Here is a 19,952-nt window from a genome sequence, read left to right as displayed (position 1 = left end):
GGCCTCCAGCCACCGCAAACGAACTCCAGACGCATGTGCCCACTTGTGCATCTGGCTAACATGGGTCCTGGGGAGCTAAGCCTCGAACCAGGGCCCTTAGGCTTCACAGGCAAGCGCTTCACCACTAAGCCATCTCTCCAGCCCAAAATTCTACCTTTTGATAGCAATAGACAGCAGCCTATGTGGTGTCTAAGTATTCCATGGGATAGCATTGTTATGCACAAGTTAAGGATTTGTCTCTTGGTAACAAAGTCAAAAGTATTATGACCAGTTTGTTTTCTCTTCATCAGCTGTTTCAGCACAATGCTGAACAAACTTAATTCCTAAAATGGAAAATTACATTTGCAACTTTGCATAAAGGTTAAAATTATTGGGCTGGAGAGACGGTTTAGCAGTTAAGGCATTTGGTTGCAAAGCCTAAGGACCCAGGTTTGATTCCCTAGTAACCAGGTCAAATCAAAATGCATATGGAGTTTGTTTGCAATGGCTGGAAACCCTGGCATGCCCATCCTCTCTATCTATCTGTCTATCTATCTATCTATCTATCTATCTATCTATCTATCTATCTCTCTGTTTTCAGTTTGTTTTTCAAGGTAGGGTCTTACTCTAGCTCAGGCTGACCTGGAATTCACTATGAAGTCTCAGGGTAACCTTAAACTCACAGTGATCCTCCTACCTCTGCCTCCCAAGTGCTAGGATTAAAGGCATGAGCCACCATGCCCAGCCTCTTTCTCTCTATCTGCTTCTTTCTGTAATTTTTACTTCCTTGTTTCTTTACCTAATAGTTTTTAATACTTTGAAGGTATATAATGTGACTTTTATTTTTGTCATAATTAATTGGCCATTAAACGTTGATGTATGTGCTGAGGAGATGACTCAGCACTTAGAAGTGTTTGTGTTGGAGCCCACCTGCCCAAATTTGATTCTTCCCAGCATCCATATAAGGCCAGATACAAAGTGATGTCTGTGTCTATGGTTCCAGTACACCTGTGACAATGGGAGGCTGAGCCACGAACACCAGAAGCTGGCGGGCCAGCTAGGCTGGAGTTTGTTTGAAGAAGCCCTGTCTCATAGAACATGGGAAAAGAACGCAGATACCTCAAGGTCATCCTCTGACCTTCACATGGGTGCCATGGCATGCATACACACACGTACATACACATACAAAAACACAAGCACAAACACACAAATCATTTAATTAATGAATGAAAAATTTAAAAAATATGTGGTAAATATGTTTTCATTTTATTAGCTATAATTAAACAATCTTTTTTTTTTGAAATTTTCTATCTTAAGTAGATGATGGTTCATCTCATGTGTTTGGCCATTTGAACATCACATTTCAAAAGCATTTCTACTTGACTTATAAATTTTCCACTATTTTCTGTAAATATTGTCCTGTTATTGCCACAAAACAGCCTTATGTTTGGGTAAATATTGGTCACAGTCTTATTCTTTTAAATACACCGGCCACTGGCAGGGGATTACTTCCGTGTTTGCATACCTGTTGTCCATTTGCTCAGCCTTTATTTTTTCAGTCCTCACAACTATTGTTCACCTTTTTAAATGTTTCTTTCATATTCTTTTTTAAATCAAGAGACTAAGAGCTTCTGATCATAGCTATCTATGCTTCCTGAAGCTGACCTTGAAAATAAGTTTTAAAGCAAGCATTTGTAGTAACACAGGTTCTGTGTTTGGACTAAAATTTAAAGACCAATTTGTTCTAGGGCAAAGGTTTTATTAATTTCATTAACTCGCCTGGAAACATTCATGCATAAAGTGCTGCAAGTAATGGGCATTAAAAATGTTTATTTGTGAGCTGGAAAGATGGCTTGGGGTTTAAGGCATTTGCCTGCAAAGCCAAAGGATCCCGGTTCGATTCTCCAGGACCCACATAAGCCATATGCACAAGGGGATGCATGCATCTGGAGTTCGTTTGCAGTGGCTGGAGGCCTTGGTGCATCCATTCTCTCTCAATCTTTCTCTCTGTCTCTCTCCCTCTTTCTCTCTCATAAATAAATAAATAAATAAATAAATAAATAAATAAATAAATAAAAATTTATTTATTCATTTTGAGAGAGAGGCAGATAGAAAGAATGGGCATGCAGGGCATCCAGCCACTGCAAATGAAATCTAGACACATGTGTCCCCTTGTGCCTCTGGCTTACATGGGTACTGAGGAATCTAACCTGGGTCCTTAGGCTTCGCAGACAAGTGTCTTAACTGCTAAGCCATCTCTCCAGCCCCTGTAATGGACATTTTTAATTAGGTGCCTTAAGACTCAGTTCAGTTTTTATGTTTGTAGATAAATGACTTTCAAAAACAAAAATCAGGCTAAAGAGATGGTTCAGCAGTTAAAGTCAGTTGCTTGCAAAGCCTGACAGCAAGGGTTCAGTTTTGAAGGACCCACATAAGGCCAGATGCACAAAGTTGTGCATGCATCTGGAGTTCAGCTGCAGTGGCAAAGGCCCTGATGCACCCATTCTTTCTCTCTCTCTTTCTCCCTCCTTTCTCTGTCCATGCAAATAAGGAATAAATAAACTATTTTTTGAAGTCATTTCATCATAACATTCAAATTATCAAGAAAGATGAAGGCCAAAGTTCTGAGCTTTTGCCATGGTGGGTTTATTCATTCACAAAATGGAACATTCTCTCTAGGAAATCCTTTACCTGGGGCACCTATCTGAGTGTGTTAAGCAAGCCAGGCCCTCTGATTCCAGCCTTTCTGCTAACACGGCCGTATCTCCTGTTCCTCAGGCTGGACACCAGCACAGGCTATCTTTCTTTCCTCTCACAGTTGATGTCAGTGGCCGTGTCCTGATGATCCCGCCTCAGCGGTCTTTCCTTCTTGTCCTGCACTTCCTTGGGTCTACATGTCCCTCCCTAGCTTGGGCCATCAATGCTTCCTGCTTGGTCTGTTGCATGAGTTTCCCTTCGGGTACCACTCTTCTCTCTCAAGTCCAAACACTCACTGGCCCACACTCACTCTGCCAGCCTCCCTGGCATTCGTGGAGAGCCAATCCACTTTTCAAAGTCAAGTGCAGGCGCTTTCAATACCGTGAAGCTTTGCCTGATCTTCCTATCAGAAAATCTCTTCGTCTTTGAGTCTCCTCATTGACTTCCTCTGGGAAAACATTCTTCCTGGCTTGCTTGGCTTGATGGCTTCTCTTATCCCCTGCTCTGCAAGCCCCATGAGGTCAAGTTTTGGTCTCTGATCTTCATCTCCCCTGCATCCTTACCATGATAAGGATGCCCACAGACAGTGCCGCTAAGAACTGACTGAATTCAATCAAATGGACTATGTCGTATCCTTTCTAAGGGAGCCCGTTTTAACATGCACTCAGACCGAGTTTTTCTAATAGATATTTTTTTCTTATGAAATATATGACTCTTGGGCTAGAGAGATGGCTCAGCAGTTAATGATGGTTGTATATAAAGATTGAAGGCCCAGGTTTGATTTCCCAGTACCCATGTAAAGCCATATGCATATACACTAAGTGGTACATGAGTCTGGAGTTTGTTTGTAAGGGTAAGAGTCCCTAGTATACCCATTCTCCTCTTTCTGTCTTTCTCTTTCTCTCTCAAATAAATATATATTTTTTAAAGTTTTTAAAATGAGTCTTACCACAGGCCCAGATTTAAATCATTACTTACAAAATGAGAAGTTATTAAGGTAAGCCACCTGTTGTACCACAGCCATACCTTTAAATTTTTGTTTTTTATTTATTTGCAAGCAGAAAGACACAGAGAGAGCAAGAATGAGAGCGAGAGCAATCTTCCTACCTCGGCCTCACGCGTTCTGGGATTAAAGTCACGTGCTACCACATCTGGCAGAGAGAGGGAGAGAGAACGAGTGCCAGGCCTCCAGCCACTGTAAACAGTCTCCAGATGTACATGCCATCCGGCTTAAGTGGGTACTGGGGAACTGAACTTGAACTGTCAGGATTTGCAAGCAAGTACCTTTAACCACTGAGCAATTTCTCCAGTCTTCTTACGTTCTTTCCACCACCTCTTCCACAGTGGTTGTTGAGCCCTGGGAAGCTTGAGAAGAGGTGTCTGTCAGCGCCGAACACCCCGCTGTCACTTCTCAGAACATTGATGAGTTGAGTCTCCCAGTAGTAACTCAGGGCCATCTGCAAAGAGAAGCTTCTTTAACCCAAAGTGAGGGTAGCATTACGGTAGGGCATACGCTGGGCAAACCCTCTCTGGCTTGATGAATATGAGTAATTGATATTACCCATTCATTGTGAAGCCTCCTGATATCTTCCAAATCTGAGGACACTGGCAATGAAGCAGTGATACCCTATAGTTTTATTTCATGTAACTGTTCTCAAAGCATTTCTACATATGCTGCACAGAGAATTGGTGAGTCACTTGAGCCAAGTATTATCATGCTAATTCTCTAAGGGTCAAGAAAATTGGTAAATGGAAAAGAATTCTGTCCACTTACCCATTAAATTAGGATTTATTTACTTATTTATTTTGGATTGCCTCTGCTTTGGGTACTAGTTCTTGAATTAATTACACTTGATCCCCCCAAAAATATATTTGTTCTTCTAACACACACACACACACACACACACACACACACACACACACACACACACAGACACACAAGCTCCTATATGAAACCTCTTGGGTTTTATCTATCCCCAAGAGTAGGAAATAGGTTATATTGGAATCAGGCAAGATCTGCTCATTTGGTAGCAGCTGTGGTTGAATTTAATTGAGAATTGTAACTTCTTTTTTTTTTTAATGTATGTTATTTATTTATTTGAGAGAGAGAAAGAGTCAGAGAGAGAGAAAGAGAGGGAGAGGGAGAGAATGGGCATGCCAGGACCTCAAGCTACTGCAAACGACCTCCAGTTGCATGTGCTCCCTTGTGCATATGGCTTATGTGGGTCCTGGAGAATCAAACTGCGATCCTTTGACTTTGCAGGCAAATGCCTTAACTGCTAAACCGTCCCTCCCGCCCCGAGAACTGTAACTTCTTGATTTGAGGTTGAGACAGAGCTCTGTGGGATTAGAACTCATACACCACCAGCTCTCAACTCTCAAGTTCTTATCTATGCGACCAAAGAATTAAGAACACAGATTCATGGGAAGGATAAGTTATCGAAATTATTTTAGGGAGACTTAGAGTCAAGAGGGAAAGAAAAGCAGAAAAGCTTTCAAACAAAAGAAATTCTCCCCTGTGGAAGGGGGTGGGGAGACAGAGAAGATCCCCTCTCACAAGAAAGAAAGGGATGAAAAAGAACAAGTGGCTTGGGTTGGAGGGATGGCTTAGCAGTTAAGCGCTTGCCAGTGAAGCCCAAGAACCCTGGTTTGAGGTTCAATTCCCCAGAACCCACATAAGCGAGATGCACAAGGGAGGCGAATGTGTCTGGAGTCCGTTTGCAATGGCTGAAGGCCCTGGTACTCCCTCTCTCTCCCTCTCTGCCTCTTTTTCTCTGTGTCTTTCTGGCTGTCTCTCTCAAATACATAAAGAAAAATAAACAAAAAAAATTTAAAAAAAAAAAAAAAGAAGGGGTTTTCAGGTTGTTGGACCCAAGGGGAACACTGACTCAGGAAGGGCCCACCCAAGGGGGGCCAAGCCAGTGAAACTGGGCAAGAGACAGGAAGCTGTTGCTGTGGAGGAGTTGTTGCCTTCTGAGACTGGATCAGACACAGGTTCTAGTCTTGCTGGAGCAGGCAACTTGGCATCCATGCTTCTGTGGGCCAGTCTCTAGCTAACTACCAGCCAAGAGAAAGTGACCTCGTCTTAATTTGTATGATTCTGCTCCAGGATAAGCAGGGCCACTGGTTGGTGAATCAGTTATGCCCAACAACAGCAGGAAAATGCTGAGACCAAAGCCGGGCGAGGTGGCGCACGCCTTTAATCCCAGCACTTGGGAGGCAGAGGTAGGAGGATGGCCATGAGTTCAAGGCCACCCTGAGATGACAGAGTTAATTCCAGGTCAGCCTGGACCAGAGTGAGACCCTACCTCGAAAACAACAACAACAACAACAAAAATCTCAACCAGAACCACAGCATTAAGCAAGGACACCTCTCTCTTAAGTACATTTATTCCCGTTTGTTTAGTGGAAATACTGGCTCTCCAGGTACGTGTTTCTGCGTGAAGGAACACTGTGTTCTCTCGAGGGACAAAGAAGTGACCACGGCTGGAGCCTGGGAGAAATGGAAGTAATCTCTTTTCCTAAAGCTAATCTCCTAGCGAAGCCATAAATATGACATATGGCTCATGGAGGATAATTAATCCACTCCCCACTTCCTCACCTCCAAACGCACAGACAGACACCTCCAAATGGGCCAGACATCAGCTGAGGAAACAGAAGTCGCTACCTCGGGGAGGCAAACATTTTGTAGTTGACCAGGGCAATTCATATCAAAGATAAATGATCCAGTTATTTCAACACTCCACTCCAACCCTCTGAAACAGTAAGGCAGCTACTGACTCAACCCACTGGGAGTAAGACTGTGACCAACACAAGACTGATTTTCTTGCCCACACACCAGATTCTGAAATGTAAATTAGAAGAGTAGATTGGGGGCTGGAGACATGGATCAACAGTCAAGGCATTTGCCTGCAAAGTCTAGTGACCCGGGTTCGATTCCCCAGTGCCCATGTAATCACATAAGCCAGATGCACATGGTGGCACATGCATCTGGAGTTTGTTTGCAGTGTCTGGATGTCCTGGCACATCCATTCTTTCTCTGTCTCTCTCTACCCCTTTCTCTCAGATAAATAAATAAAAATAATATATTAAACAAAAAACAGTTGCCTTTAAAAAAAAAGAAGAAGAAGAAGAGGAAAGGGATTTGCCAGTACCAGATTGAAAGAGTTTTGTGAAGACCAAAAAACTGAAGTGAGGGCTGGAGAAATGGCTTACTGGTTAAGGCACTTGCCTGCAAAGCCTAAGGACCCCAGTTTGATTCCCTAGGACCCACGTAATCCAGATGCACAAGGGGGCCTATGCGTCTAGAGTTTGTTTGCAGTAGCTAAAGGCCCTGGCGTGCCCAGCATCTTTTTCTTTCGATCTGCTGCTCTCTCTCTCTCTCTCTGTCATAAATAAATAAATAAATAAATAAATAAAATATTTTTTTAAATTTTTTATTTATTTCTTTGAGAGCGACAGACACAGAGAGAAAGACAGATAGAGGGAGAGAGAGAGAATGGGCACGCCAGGGCTTCCAGCCTCTGCAAATGAACTCCAGACACGTGCGCCCCCTTGTGCATCTGGCTAACGTGGGACCTGGGGAACTGAGCCTTGAACCGGGGTCCTTAGGCTTCACAGGCAAGCGCTTAACTGCTAAGCCATCTCTCCAGCCCATAAAATATTTTTTAAAAACTGAAGTGAGCACCCAGGATGACTGGTGGGACAGAGACTATGGGGAACATACATTTAAACACCACCACCAACTGCAGAGAAATAAGGAGAGAGAACTGCTTTAATATCAGGGGCTCTGCCTGCTTCCCCACCCAAACAGCGGAGACCTTCCATTAAGCCAAATCCAGGCAGGATGCCCCTGGATCTTAGCAGAAGCACCTTTTCCCCCCGACCTCCTACTGACCCTCTCCTGGCTACCTTCCACTCCACAAGGTCATCCAGGTCAGGAGTGGAGGCTCTCTCAACTTGACCCAAGTTCCCCAGCTCTCTCTCCTGAGATGGGGGAGGGGTGCACTTTCCAGGAAGGGTGGCGCTTGCTGGTGATTTGTCTTCTCATCAGGTGGGGACATAGTTACAAAGTGAAATAGATTTTACTCAGAATATTCCTATTGTTCAGTGTTTTTTTCTCTTGGGGGCTGGAGAGATGGCTCAGTGGTGAAAGCCACTTGTTTGCAAAGCTTGATGGCCTGAGCTTGATTCCCTAGTGCCCATATAAAGAAAACCAGACACACAAAATGGATCATATGCAAGGGGCCCTAGTATGCTCTCTCTTTCTCTCTCTCTCTCTCAAATAAATAAGTAAAAAAAATTTAAAAACTAGTTGTTCTCATACATACCACTCTTAGGATCCTTTTACATCACTAAAAATTAGAACGTTAGGTTTGCTGCTGGTTCACTATGGTATGGCTAATCAAGATTGATTATGTTTGAGATTAACTAAAAACATTTAAAAATATATCCATTTCAGGCTGGAGAGATGGCTTGGTGGTTAAGGAGCTTGCCTTCAAAGCCCCAGGACCCAGGTTCAATTTCCCAGTACCCACATAGAGCCAGATGCACAGGGTGCATCAGGAGTTTGTTTGCAGTGGCCAGAGTCACTGGTGCACCCATTCCCTCTTTATCTGCCTACTATCTCAGCATTTCTTTCTCAAATACTTAAATAAATAAAATTAAAAATGAATAGATGGATGGGTAAATATACATCTATGATGCATTTAACTTTTTCTTTTCTTTTTATATTTTATTTATTTATTTGCGAACACAGAGAGAGAGAGAGAGATACAAAATGGGTATTCCAGGGCCTCTAGCCACTGCAAATGAATTCCAGGTGCATGTGCCACTTTGTGCATCTGGCTTTACATTGGTACTGGGGAATAAAAGCTATGTCATTAGGCCTTGCAGGCAAGCACCTTAACAGCTGACCCATCTCCCCAGCCCACATTTAAGTTTTCTAAGGCATTTTTTAAAAATATATTTTATTTATTTATTTGAGAGAGAAAGAGGCAGACAGAGAGGAAGAGAATGGGCATGCCAGGGCCTCCAGCCACTGCAAATGAACTCCAGATGCATGCGCAACCTTTTGCATCATCTGCCTTATGTAGGACCTGGGGAATCAAACTGGGAGCCTTTGGCTTTGTTGACAAATGCCTTAACCACTAAGCCATCTTCTCCAGCCCCTTAAATTTTATTTTTATTATTTCATTTATTTATTTGAGAGAGACAGAATGGGCATACCAGGGCCCTTAACCACTGGCAGTGAACTCCAGACACATATACCAGCTTGTGCATCTGGCTTACATGGGTACTGGGGAGTAAAACCCTAACCGCTAAACCAACCCCCCCAGCCCATTGAGGTTTCTCTTGATTACAATGAAAGAACACAGATTAAAATCAGCTGAGGCGGTCTGTACATCAGCTAGAATCCAGAAGATTCTAAGCACGGACTTCCATTTATCCTGTTGAGATCAACTAAAAAGTGTATGAGCTCCTATATCAAGCGTGTGTGAAAAGCACTCTGACCATTGCCAACCAGAGGAGGTCACTAGAGCTTAGGCCAGAGTTTGGACTGGGGCCTGCTCATGCAGGTTCCCTGTGGCTGCTCTTAGTTCTGTAGACAGTGGAGAACAAACTGATGCCTCTGGTCTTGCACCCTCTAGAGGCAGAGTGGATACTACATGGCTCAGAACTCTGTCATAAATCATATTGTTGGACTGTTCAGAGTGTCCCAACAGCCAGAATAAACAGAGACACTCTTAAGCAGGACATTCCAGAAGACCAGAGATCATTTCCCAGTAGCCATAGGCCGGACAACGACTCAGGTAGTATTAATTACAAATGGAAACTCAGGCACAGGCTAACTTATTAGCCCATGATCCCAAGTATCTTTCTTCTAATGTGCTTTGGAATTTGACCATTTTTCAACCCTCAGGCTCAAAGACACCACTCACCAGTACTCAGCACATTAGAATGGCAGACCAACCATGGAAAGGAGGTGCCCACATGGTTCTAAGTGGAGTGACCACACCATGATCTATCTAGGCATAGATAGATCTATTCTGGCCATATTATGTGTTGAAAAAAAAGCAAACTAATACTGATAAAATATGTCATTTGGGCTGGAGAGATAGCTCGGGGGTTAAAGGTAATTGCCTGCAATGTTTAACAACCTGGGTTCAATACCCACAAAAGCCAGATGCACAAAGTGGTGCATGCATCTGAATTTCGTTTGCAGTAGCAGGAGGCCCTGGCCTGCCCTCTCCCCACTCTCTCTCTCATAAATAAAAAGATAAGTCATTTATTTTCTAAAATAAAATGATTGATGAAAGAATAAATTATAAATATTACTTAACATGTGCATGTACATGTGGTAGAAAGTACAGGAGATCATTAAAAAAAAACAAACAAAGTCATCCTACCCTGTCTTGGGAAATAAGCTATCATAGTGCCTCCCCTACACAGAATTGTCCATCACTTCCAATTTTACTTTGCAATATTATGTAAATATTTTTATAAATATTTATAAACATATAAATATTTATAAATATAAATTTTTTTTGAGGTAGTGTCTTACTCTAGCTCAGGCTGACCTGGAATTCCCTGTGTAGTCCTGGGCTTTGTGGACAAACGCCTCAATTGCTGAGCCATCTCTCCAGCTCCTATTGTGCTCATTTCTTTTTTTTTTTTCTACTGTTTAAATTGTTTTATTTGCTGTATCCATTTTACAATAGCCTCGCATAAATGTTGTACAAACAGCAGAGCACATGTAAGAGTTAGTAAAAAATTGTAAGTCAGTTGTTTTCTTTTCTCACCCACACAAATTCTCACTGAAAAGTATCTGTATCATAAGAGGGAGCCCAATTAAAAAAAAAAAAAAAATCCCATTCTCCCATTCTTACTAGGTAAAGAAATTGTTCAGTAATCATTCACTTATGCACTCACATCCTATGTATTTTCTCATGGTCAACAAACTGATTTAAATGGTTCAAGTTATCCCACCATTTAAAGAGAAAAGTATCTACAATAATTTTAAACCATGGAGTTAACTTAATTTCACCATTGGCTGCTTTTTTCATAATTTCTTTCAGTTCTTCCTTTGACACATAGCAATAGCTTTTGATCTCATTGGGATCTGGATTCAAGGTTACATTCTTCCTCAAAAAGAAAATATAATCAATTTCATGTTCACCCCAGATACCATCTGATTGTGCCTTATAGTAAATTCGCATTAAGTACTTCATTTCATCTGGATGAACCTCTTCCGAGGGTGTTCCCACTTCAGCTTTTAAACACCTCTGTGCTGCTCCTCTTACACCAATGGCATTGTTTTCTTCAAGCTCGCCTGGATTACTTAATGGATGACTACAGCAACTGTTGGTAAAACAACCTGGAAAGGTAATTTTAGCATCTGATCTCTGCTATAGCAAAAGCTTATTTTCAGTGTTAAATAAAAAGACGCTAAAAGCTCGATGTAATAATCCTTTGTCAATGTTTTCATTTAGATGACAATTCTTCTTGGTGTCAGCCCCAATTTTATTGTCATTTTCATCAGTAAGTATACACATCTCTGCCAGAAGTTGAACTTGTCGCTCATCAAGATGGTTGGTATTTATTTCAGGCATTGTGACAAAATGTCTGATCTGTCCTACAATACCGCACGTCCGGCGCGAGACGCAGGCGGGCTGGGTATTGTGCTCATTTCTAACAGCCATCAAATGCAATGTGTAACATCTAACTTAGCCAAAATTTTTTGTTATTTTTGAAGCAGGGTCTCACTGTCTAGCCCAGGATGGTCTAGAATGCAGTCTGTACCCCAAGCTGGCCTCGAGCTTATGACCATCCTTCTTCCTCAGCCTCCTAAGTACTGGAATTAAAGGCATGCACCACCATTTGCAGCTTTAAGTCAGCCACAAGCATGGTTACTATTAATCCAAAGAATAACTCTAGCCCTAGGGAGCAGTTCAAAGCTCATGGGAACAGGAGAAATCTACCCACAACCCAGGCTGGGAACACATAACACACACACACACACACACGTTCACACACCAGAGAGCCATGAAGAAAGCAATATGTCTCATTTCGCTTTGTCCCAAAGGGGTTGGCAACCTATGGAGACCATTAAGCAAGAAGAGTACAAACAAGCTACTTATAGCAAATGAAAGGTATATTTATAAAAGGTATATTAAGCAAATGAAAGATATATTTAAAGTCCAGGTGTGGTGGTTTGATTCAGGTGTCCCCCGTAAACTTAGGTGTTCTGGATGCTTGGTTCCCCAGCTGATGGCAATTGGAAATTAAAGCCTCCTGGAGGCGGTGTATTGTTGGGGGAGGGCTTATGGGTTTTAAAGCCAGTTTCCCCATGCCAGTATTTGCCACACTCTCCTGATCTTGTGGTCCTCCTTATGTGGGATTAAAAGTTTTTTAAATTATATAAATTAATTAATTAATTTATTTGAGAGGGACAGACATAGAGAGAAAGACAGATAGAGGGAGAGAGAGAGAATGGGCGCGCCAGGGCTTCCAGCCTCTGCAAACGAACTCCAGATGCGTGCGCCCCCTTGTGCATCTGGCTAACGTGGGACCTGGGGAAGCGAGCCTCGAACCGGAGTCCTTAGGCTTCACAGGCAAGCGCTTAACCACTAAGCCATCTCTCCAGCCCCCCAAAAACATTTTTGAAAAAGAATGAGGCACAATCTGCATGACAAGGAATGCTTCAGCTATCTGCTGAGACAAGATTGAGGGGAGCCAGGCATGGTGGCACACGCCTTTCATCCCAGTACTCTGGAGACAGAGATAGGAGGACTGTCATGAGTTCAAAGCCAGTCTGAGAGACTACATAGTAAATTCCAAGTCAGCCTGAGCTAAAGGAAGCTCTACTTCAAGAATAAAAATAAGGGCTGGAGAGATGGCTTAGCGGTTAAGCGCTTGCCTGTGAAGCCTAAGGACCCCAGTTCAAGGCTCGGTTCCCCAGGTCCCACGTTAGCCAGATGCACAAGGGGGCGCACGCATCTGGAGTTCGTTTGCAGTGGCTGGAAGCCCAGGCGCTCCCATTCTATCTCCCTCTATCTGTCTTTCTCCCTGTGCCTGTCGCTCTCAAATAAATAAATAAATAATGAACAAAAAAGATTAAAAAAGAAAGAATAAAAATAAAAAGAGTAATGGGGCTGACAAAGAACTGCAACATGGCAGTGGTACTGAGTGAGGCATCTCCCTATCACACCTTCCAGAGCTCAGGGATCATTGCAGAAAAGGTGGCAGAAAGAACGCAAGATCAGTCGTTGAAGGTTCATTATTGTAAAGCCTGGTGGCCTAGGTTCGATTCCCCAGTACCCATGTAAAGCCAGATGCATAAAGTGTCACATGTGTCTGCAGTTTGTTTGCAGTGGCATGCCTGCCCATTCTCCCCCTCTCTCTCTCTCTCTGTCTCCCTCTGTCTGTCTCTCTCAACTATATGTACATACATATGGTTTTCTGAGGTAGAGTCTCACTCTAGCCCAGGCTGACCTGGAGTTCACTATGTAATCTCAAGGTAGCTTCAAACTCATGGTGATCCTCCTATCTTTGCCTTCCCAGTGCTGGGATTAAAGGTGTGTGCCACCATGCCAGGCTAAAAATATTTAAAAAGAGAGAGAGAGAGAGAATGTAAGAGCCAAACGTTGTGGTGCATGCTTTTAATCCCAGCACTCAGGAGGCACAGGTAGGAGGATCACCATGAGTTCGAGACTACCCTGAGACTACATAATGAATTCCAAGTCAGCTTGGGAGACTGGAGTGAGACCCTACCTCAAAACAAAACAAAACAAACAAACAAACAAACAAACCGAACAATAACAACAAAAAGGAATGTAAGGTTTCAAAGAAGGGGAGGAATGCTTTGCAATACTGTCTTCTAGACACACAAAGTGACCATGGTATTTATGACCTCACAGTGGCTGATCCTAACTATACAAGACCTGCATAATAGCCCAGGAAAAGTGATGAGATCAAAATAGAAAAAAGACTACTTAGAAATAAGGAATTAGGGCTGGAGAGATGGCTTAGCGGTTAAGCGCTTGCCTGTGAAGCCTAAGGACCCCGGTTCGAGGCTCGATTCCCCAGGTCCCACATTAGCCAGATGCACAAGGGGGCGCACGCTTCTGGAGTTCGTTTGCAGAGGCTGGAAGCCCTGGCGCGCCCATTCTCTCTCTCCCTCTATCTGTCTTTCTCTCTGTGTCTGTCGCTCTCAAATAAATAAATAAATAAAAATTAAAAAAAAAAAAAAAGAAATAAGGAATTAAAACCCTTCTACACTGCTGGTGGGAATGCAATCTGGTCCAGCCATTGTGGAAATCAGTGTGGAGGTTCCTAAAACAGCTAGAGATTGATCTACCATACGACCCAGCTATAGCACTCCTAGGCATATATCCTAAGGAATCATCTCATTTCCTTAGAAGTACGTGCTCAACCATGTTTATTGCTGCTCAATTTATAATAGCTGGGAAATGGAACCAGCCTAGATGTCCCTCAACTGATGAGTGGATAATGAAGATGTGGCACATTTATACAATGGAGTTCTACTCAGCGGTAAAGAAAAACGAAGTTATGAAATTTGCAGAAAAATGGATGGACCTGGAAAGGATTATACTAAGTGAGGTAACCCAGGCCCAGAAAGCCAAGCGCCACATGTTCTCTCTCATATGTGGATCCTAGGTACAGATGACTGGGCTTATGCATGAGAATGAAAATACTTAGTAGCAGAGGCCAATAAGGTAAAAAGGAGACATAAAGGGAAGAGAAAGGAAGGGAGGAAGGTACTTAATAGGTTGATATTGTATATATGTAAGTACAAAGATTGAGCTGTGGAGGTAATATGATGGAGAATGGAATTTCAAAGGAGAAAGTGGGGGGGGAGGGAGAGAATTAACACGGGATTTTTTTATAATCATGGAAAATGCTAATAAAAAATAAGTAATTAAAAAAAATAAGGAATTCAATGGACTGGGATTGGGGTATGGGAAAGAGGGAGGACTTGGGCTTGGGAGATGGCTCAGTGGCTAATGTCATTTGCTTGCAAAGCCTGACTGCCTGGGTTTGATTCCCTGGTACCCATTTAAAGCCAGATACATCAAGTACCACATGCACCTGGAGTTCATCTACAGTGGCAAGAGGCCCTGATGTCCTATTCTCTCCCTCTCTCCTTGAAAATAAATAAATAAAAATATTTTAAAATAAGAACAAGGAAAAGGAGGCCCATAGGAGGAGATTAGGATCATGGTATATTGTCTATATGTATGGAGTGTGTCAATAAGAAGTTTTTTAAAAAGTGGCAAGTGATTCACAGGTGACTTGCCCTTTGTTCATCCCCACTGGCAGGAGAAAGAACACTTCCCTTCCATTCAGAAATTCAGCCTGGAAGCCTGGCTTCCTGGGGGTGTGTCCTCATGCTCAGGGGACCCTATTCATTCTTCTGGACATTGTTGTCTGATCCTAGACTGTGGGAGTTAAGGTTAGGGAAGTGAGGACTCTTGATACCTCAAACAGCTACATAGTCTGCAAAGATTGTCAGCTGCTCCAGAATTCAACCCTTATCCATAAACTCAGTATTATCATGGCTAGGCCATGGCAACTTTTTCTACAGTTAAATTAATAAGTTGAAAGGAAAACATGGACCAAGGTAGATAATGATGAACACCAGAAGGCTTCCTGGTTACCTCCCCTCATCAACTACCAGGGGTTTTAGAATAAGAAAGTCCTGGGTTTGGTTCACATTTTTGTCACTTGCTTTTTTAAATTTTTTTTTATTTTTCGAAGTAGGATCTCACTCTGGCTCAGGCTGACCTGGAATTCACTACGGAGTCTCAGGGTGGCCTCGAACTCACGGCAATCCTCCTACCTCTGCCTCCCGAGTGCTGGGATTAAAAGCATGCACCACCATGCCCAGCTCACTTGCCTTAAAAAAAAAAAAAAAAAATTAGCTGGGCGTGGTGGCGCACACTTTTAATCCCAGCACTCGGGAGGCACAGGTAGGAGGACTGCCGAGAGTTCGAGGCCACCCTGAGACTCCATAGTAAATTCCAGGTCAGCCTGGGCTAGAGTGAGACCCTACCTCGAAAAACCAATACATACACACACACACAAACACACACACACACACACACATATTTGATACAGAGAAAGAGGCAGAGAGAAAGAGAAAGAGAGAGGGAGAGACTGGGTGGGCACACCAGGGCCTCCAGCTACTGTAAACAAACTCCAGATGCATGTGCCCCCTTGTGCATCTGGCTTACATGGGTCCTGGAGAATTGAACCAGGATCCTTTGGCTTTGCAGGCAAGCACCTTAGTCGCTAAGCCATCTCTCCAGCCCCACATTCTGTCACTCTCTCAGTGAACTCAATCCCTGTCTCCTCATCTGTAGAACTGAGAGAGAGAGTACAGGATTGCATGTTACGCTGTCTGTAAAGAACCCAGTACTGAGACATATAGCTGGGATTCAGGGGCTTTCTACTCAAGGGCGTATTAAATCTGAAAGGCTCTGATCTCTCTAAGCTGATGTGCTTTGAGTGCACTCCTGCTGAACAAGGTAGTGACCATCAGAATGAGCAACTGATTTGAGACCACCCTAGACTGCACAGTGAGTTCCTGATGGGCCTGGGCTAGAGCGAGCTCTTACCTCAAATAAATAAAAAAGAAATAAGGCAATCAACCAGCCATGGCAAAGGAAAAGCCTAGATGTATTTGGACTAAGATATCCAACCAGAAACCAGTGGTGCTTAAAAGCGACAAAAGGCTAAGGAGATGTTCAGCTTGACTATCTGAGTTTGGATCCTCAAAACCCATGGAAAGCCAGACAGCCAGGTGCTGTAGCCTTAGTACCCCCCATCCGAGTACCAACCAGGCCCAACCCTGCTTAGCTTCAGAGATCAGACAAGATCAGGAGCGTTCAGGGTGGTATGGCCAGAGACTGTAGCACTAGTGCCTGAATTCTGAGCCACCTACAACAAGAAGGGACACAGAGGCAGGAAGCCAGCTCAGAAGCTCATAGGCCAGCTAGACTGGTGAATGTGGGGCAGTTTAGGGGTGACATGGCCCCAATGTAACAGTAAGGAATGTCTTTGAGCCTGTTCTTGCCATCTTCGCTCATGGTCAGAAATGCCAGAAAGATCTGACTTCTCCTTATCTGGTTCTGCCTAAAGGAGTTCCCTCATAACATATGGTTTTCCTCAAACTCAACCCAAGTCCTTCCCTAGAAATAAACTCCCCTGTCCTAGTGTTACAGTTTCAAGTCCTGCAGGATTAAACCTGATCCCCTACATAGGAACCTAGCGTCTGGGCTGGCTAGTTCCACCTCCATCTAGAACATTGAAAAGACCCCAGACTAGGTCTGTAGGTGAGCTTTTCCTTTTCTAGAAACCCCCTCCTGCTGAATAGGAGCGTCTCTTTCACTCTTTCTCTTAAGCACTGCTTATGGGGTTTCCCCATTTTCTAGGAACCCCTTCTTGCCTTCCTCTTGAACAAGAACTCTGTATTCATTTCTTGTCTTAAATTCTAAGCTCTAAATCCTCCTTTTCCTAAGCTCGAGCCTTCCCTATAGTAAAATAAAATCGCTGAACTGTACTCTCCCGTCTGCCGATTTCAGTTCTTTGAATCCACAAGGCAAGAACCTGGCGGTCATGAATTCAGTGGTGGAAGTTTTGCCCGACTGTGACAATGGACACTCAGACTCCTGAGTTAAAGTCCAACCAAGAGTCAAGAAAGGCTCCAGCACTCTCAGAGACACCCCAAATTCCCAGATCACAAATGCAACGGTGAACAACAAAAGGCCATGCCTCAAACAAGGTGGAAGGCAAGGACCAACACCCGACGGGGTTGACCTCCACATGGCGACCCTGGCATGTGTGTGCCCACGCTTTCACACACATGAACACACCCACCCACCAAACAATAATGGCATCTAGGGCCATGACTCCTGCACCCCTTACCCTGCACCTCCTCCTGGAATGTTACTAGGTAACTGAATATGCATAGGAATCATATGCTGTAGTGTAACTTTGTTCCTCCAGAAAGGAAAAGTGGAAATTTGGTAAGGCAGTCCCCTTACTCCTTGGCATTGCTCCACTGATCAGGGCAGTTTTTTAAGAGGTTCCTCTTGCCCATATCTGTGTTACCTGCATATTGCCACACACGAGGCTGAAGGTGATGGAGTTCAGTGACAGGTGAGTTCAGAGTGACACCTTGATTTGAGGCTAGGAGTAGGAGGATATGACAGGAGTGAGGAGAGGTACAAGGAGGTGAGTGCACACTTCTCTTGGCGTTACCTTCAGGGCCAGCATTACAAGCTTCTTAGTATCTGCAGTGTTAACAATATCAGCATCTTTGGTGGCAGGGATTATGAACTTTTAAAGAAAATACTAATCTATAATAATTTCATTTATTTGCAAGCCGAGAGAGAGAAAGAGAGAGAGAGAGAATAGGCACTCCAGGGCCTCCAACCACTGCAAACGAACTCCAGATGCATGCACTACTTTGTGCATCAGGCTTTATGTGGGTCCTGTGGAATTGAACCCAGGTTGTTGGGCTTTTCAGGCAAGCCCCTTAACAACTGAGCCATCTTTCCAGCCCTGAAAATACTAATCTAAACCCTTGTGTTGTGGATGTGAGTGACCATGTAGAGAAAAATAGGTACTTACTTTAGAAACTAAGTATAAATTAAAAAGTCTTACATGGAACTCCAGACATAAAGCCAAAATTATGAGATGCATTTCCTTCTGTGTTTCTTAGCAGAAATTTTCAGAATTCATTTATTTATTTATTTTTGTTTTTTGAGGTAGGGTCTCACTCTAGCTCAGGCTGACCTGGAATTCACTATGTAGTCTCTCAGGATGGCTTCAAACTCACTGCAATCCTTCCTTCTTCCTCTGCCTCCAAAGTGCTGGGATTAAAGGCATGTACCACCATGCCCAGCTCAAAATTTATTTTGTGAATTTTTTGTTGTTGACTTTTTTGAAGCAGTCTCCCTCTAGCCCAAGATAACCTGGAATTCACTCTGTAGCCCAGGCTGATCTCAGATTCATGACGATCCTCCTACCTCTGCCTCCCTAGTGCTGGGATTAAAGAAGTGTGCCATCATGTTGGATATTTTGTGGATTTTTTTTTTGATACAAAAAGGCTTACATGTGGAAAGGGGGATCCCATTTGTATGAAAGGATAGTCTTAAATCCATATCATAAACTTAACAACGAGTCAGTCTTGGAGGGATAAGGTTGACAGGGGAATTTTACTTTCTGGCTCATATGCGTTTAACATTAATATATTAATAACAACAATAATAGCAACTAACATATAGTAAGTACTAACTGGCTTCCAGGAATTTTACTAAATCTGCTATTCAGTTCATTCTCATAGCATCCCTGTAGACAGTGTTAGGCCAGGACAAAATGGAGTCACAGCAGGAGGGTGACAGAGAGGGAAGGAAGCAGGTCACCCACATTCCTCAAGGAGCCCAGCCATTATCCCCTCCTTGCCTAACAGCGCCCCAGGTCTAGGTTTCCTGCCCCCTTATCTCCCACCTGCTCACTGTTCTGGTCTCACACCCTAGCTGTTTCCCTTCCTCTCTTTCCCTCAACTGAAGAGCTCTAACCAGTCCACTGTCTGTAATCTCAAAGTAGACTGTGCTCTGCTCTTGAGAGTCAGTCCTGGCAGCTCGTGTTTTTCCCACCCCCAAATAAAAGCTTCCATCTTTGCCTCAGAGTGGTCTCCGTGGCCTGGCTCCCTCCTGAGCCTTACAGACAGGACGTTCACTGTCTTGTTGCAGTAGGAGAGCTGCGATTTGGGAGTGATCAGTTACCCAAGGATGCAAGGTTCCATGTACAAGCTGAAGGCAAGTTCAGATTCTACACTTCTGGTCACCGTACTGACCGTCCTCGAGGTAATAAACAAACAGAATAAACAAACAGCTTCTTCCAGAAGCTCCCTTCTGGAAGAGAGCGTTCACCCTCGCCCCCTCACACCCCCTACACATCTCATGCCTACATCGGGACGTAAACTTCGGCTCATGCCCACATCCAATCAAATGTATATCACTGCTGCACATGACCAGCCCGGCACCTGCAAGGAAGCGAGGATAAGACATGTGCATTCCCGGATGGTCGGGACAGCATGCGGCAGAAAAGGGCTTTGGGGTTGGTGGCTGGGTTTCCTTAAAACAAAACAAGACAAAGCAAAACAGAAAGGCAGCAGGAAAGGAATTGTAATTCAAGAACCTGCCCAGTACTGCTCATTTGGAAATGTCCTAGGTAGAAGTTACACT

The 19,952-nt window shown here is 43.6% G+C and overlaps 1 pseudogene; it reads right to left on the bottom strand.

Moving 5' to 3' along the window:
• Positions 1-10,596: 10,596 nt before the first annotated feature.
• LOC101612730 lies at positions 10,597-11,338 on the bottom strand (annotated as a pseudogene).
• Between the last annotated feature and the right edge of the window lie 8,614 nt (positions 11,339-19,952).

The sequence above is a fragment of the Jaculus jaculus genome, chromosome 8 (genome assembly GCF_020740685.1).
Source record: "Jaculus jaculus isolate mJacJac1 chromosome 8, mJacJac1.mat.Y.cur, whole genome shotgun sequence".
Taxonomy (NCBI): domain Eukaryota; kingdom Metazoa; phylum Chordata; class Mammalia; order Rodentia; family Dipodidae; genus Jaculus; species Jaculus jaculus.
Note: the sequence above shows the minus strand (reverse complement) of the source record. Positions and strands in the feature narration are given on the sequence as shown.